Consider the following 3,378-nt stretch of genomic DNA (forward strand, 5'->3'; position numbering starts at 1 on the left):
GGTGGCAGAACACATCACAATCTGTGCCCTTTTTGGTTTTCTTGAAGGCACTTTCGGACACCGATGCACCACCTTCCCATCGCATGCACTATTCATAACGTCGCAAACAATGTCGACCGACCAATCGCCTTCGGACACATCCTCAACCAGACCACTCCCTCCACCACACATCGGAATCGCTTCGCCACAACCATCTTCATTACGCTTTCGCTTTCGCAACCAACACATGTCTATATATGTACCACACATCCACATCCACATCCACATCCACCAAATTATACCAAACCCCCCGCAAAAAACTTCAAACAAACAAAAAAAATCAACTCACACTGCCTCAACTTCATTCATCTCCCATATATGGTCACGTAGTACTATCGCCTCCACTCACACACACACATGCCTACCTAACACCTTCGCGCTTCTCAAATACACTTCGCCTGTATTTAGCCCCTCCACCATTAACTTTCCAGAAATTCTCTTTATTTTCTGTATCTACACAGACCCTTATTTTACAGTGTATTCTCTTTTCCATAACAGCTCCAATTCATTTCTGCACATGTCCACTTTTCACAATAACACACAGCTGGGGATATCACTGTGACCCGCACTCACTGGCATTCCTCCGTATACCGGAAGCAGCATGCCGCAAGCACCAATCACAGGCCACATGCCAATGTTTACCTCCGTCAGCTGATCATGGCGGCGTACACTGCACACCAAGGAACCGAGGGCTTGTAGTCTCTTTGCTACGCCGTCGCTGGTCAGCCACGACTGTCATATGAATATGGAGGTAAGTACATTGTTGTCTTTCGCTCCACATTCTATTTTTCCTACCGCCCATCTGATTGACGTCTTTCGAACATTGCCATCTTTTGCAAAGCCAGTTGCTGCACCTCTTTCGTGGAAGATAGTGTCACCCGTTTTCGTGCCTCTATGCCAACTGCTTTTCATGGAGAGGCAGCAGGCAGGGAACTTCTTGGTTTCTGCTGTGTATAATACCAATGCATGAACCGCCGTGCCTTTCGACGTATAACCCAACAATTGAAACAGAGACCATATACCGATATATGGTCACTCATTACCGATACGTATTACGTACTTTTTTGTTCAGTGCCCAAGTTATTTTACGAGCGCTTCCTTTGGTTTTGTTTCAGTCTTTGCTTTATTTATTTAATATTACCCACTTATGTCGTGTTTAGGAAGACGCATCGAATACAGTACACTCTGTTCTCTTTTCTCATGCTGTGCACATTAATGAACAGGACTGTACAGAGCTGGGTTTCTTAACATCAGGAACGTTCAATAATGGTAGGCCACACTCAGTTCAATTCCTTGCATTTCTTGTCGGATCTGACAAAGGTGCCTTAATGATGGTAAATGTTACGCCTCTCGTTGTAATTATTCTGCTTTAGTAAGTAGGTGACTTTGTACAGATACTTTATATATTATTGTAGTATGTTCCTTAGCACTGTTCTTTCTTAATGTTCCCCAGGCAACTACCAGCATTTGTATCTCTCTAGGACAAGGAAAGGTGAACGTGAAGAAACGTTTATTCACCTGTTGGCTTCTCAGTGTTTGTCATCTCTGGTCAGGGCTGATTTGCATGAAATTTCTTCTGTTACATTAAATTCTAACTCGTTCACTTTCTGCAAATCATTCAAAAAGATTGGTGAAAACAAACAGAATTTTTGGTGTTAAATGTTTGACAAATCTTATGTTGAATATAGGATTTATTTTTGAAAGGATACAAAACCGGTACTTTACACGATCTTCCTGCTGTAGTAGTTTCCGTTTGTCTTTGACCATTTTGTTTAATGTGAGCTTGTAAGTTTCTCCCGGTGCCTCAATTGCAGGTTCGAGAAAATATGTGTGATGCCAAGTCTACTGCCCTTGAAACTGGGAGGCGGTGAAGGAACAGAGGCATGGACGAGAAATGGACCTCCAGAGAAGATTCATCCAGGAAGCTTATCACAAACTGACCGTACAACATACGGAGGCCCACGACCTACCCCCACACCACCTCCCGCCAGACACCAACTCTGACAGTCATTGCAGGACCGTTCCGGTTCCTCCACCCTTTATATCCATGGAAGGTTTACTTGCCTTAGTTGTGAATCTAATTCAAAACATACACGTGTTAGAATGGACTTCACTAGTTGGCTTTTGTCCTTCGTAATTATCTCCCCTGACAGTCTCTCAGCCTCAAGGCTCAGCTCAGCTCAGCTCACCTCACCTCACCTCAGCTCACCTCACCTCACCTCACCTCACCTCAGCTCACCTCACCTCACCTCACCTCACCTCACCTCACCTCAATGGTGCAGGGAGAAAATCATGGGAATTTTCAATTACATGTTTGCTCAAAATTGGTCAGCAAACACTATATCTCTTTATTGGCCAACAGAAATCTTCATTTGAAATGGAGTTGTATTTTAGTGTGGTGTAAATAGACAGATATAGAACAGCTTTAACCAGATTCAGATGTACAAATTATGATTCCATGGTCAGAATTGCTAGAGAAGAGAGAAAGAGAGAGAGGATGTTCAAGTCCTGTTTGACTATGCCCAAAAGTACTTGAGGATGAAATTAATTTTCTTACTAGTAGCCCTCAATGTGATGATCTTCGATCCCAACTGCTGAACATTATCTGTCCAATGAATGGAAATTTGTCCACATTATGACGTGCAAGAATCGGTCATTGTTAGCAAAATACATATTCAAGGCTTCAGTTGTGAGACAGAAGTAGCCCAATACCTGATGCAAGGGAGATAACTCCGTCATATTTCACAGAACACCTTGTCTACCTACAGCTGTTATGGTTTAGTTGTCTGACTTGTAACAACTACATAATATTGTTCTCATTGATCACTGTATACAAATATAATTTGCCATCATTCGGTATGCTTTTCGTGCAGAATTTGGCCTCAAAATTGTTAGACATCAATCTCCTTTTCAAGCAATTTTGCATCAAATTGTTGCTACTTTTTCAATGCAAGAGAGTGAACTGTACCAACCTTTGCATCACCATTCTGTCAACTTATAATCACTATTATTCAGTTGTACAATGTTTCTGCTTGTATAATTATGCCATTCACGCTCTTGCCTAAAAGCACAAAAACAAAATGTTATATATTGCTTGTACCCGGGGCCCAAGGCCACTACTACCGAAATAAAGTGAACTTGAACTTGAACTTGAACTTGTACAAGTAATTTATGTGATGTAGACAAATCTAAGAAAGTTATGGAGGATGCTACTTTGTCACAATCTTTAGCACTGTATATTCTTGAGTCCACACTCACGAGACCGCTAATGTTAACTGCCAAGGGAGACAACTCATCATTTTACCACCGCTTCATCTACTTTCGGTTCTGAATCATTTT

General features: G+C 42.0%; 1 long non-coding RNA gene across 1 annotated transcript; it reads left to right on the forward strand.

Annotated features, from left to right (window-relative positions):
• Window positions 1-665: 665 nt before the first annotated feature.
• Window positions 666-3,188, forward strand: LOC137282358 (uncharacterized). Its single transcript, XR_010956805.1, has 2 exons — window positions 666-790; window positions 1,854-3,188. It is a non-coding gene; the product is annotated as an uncharacterized lncRNA (long non-coding RNA).
• The last annotated feature ends 190 nt before the right edge of the window (window positions 3,189-3,378 follow it).

Source organism: Haliotis asinina, chromosome 4 (genome assembly GCF_037392515.1).
Source record: "Haliotis asinina isolate JCU_RB_2024 chromosome 4, JCU_Hal_asi_v2, whole genome shotgun sequence".
Classification (NCBI taxonomy): Eukaryota; Metazoa; Mollusca; class Gastropoda; order Lepetellida; family Haliotidae; genus Haliotis; species Haliotis asinina.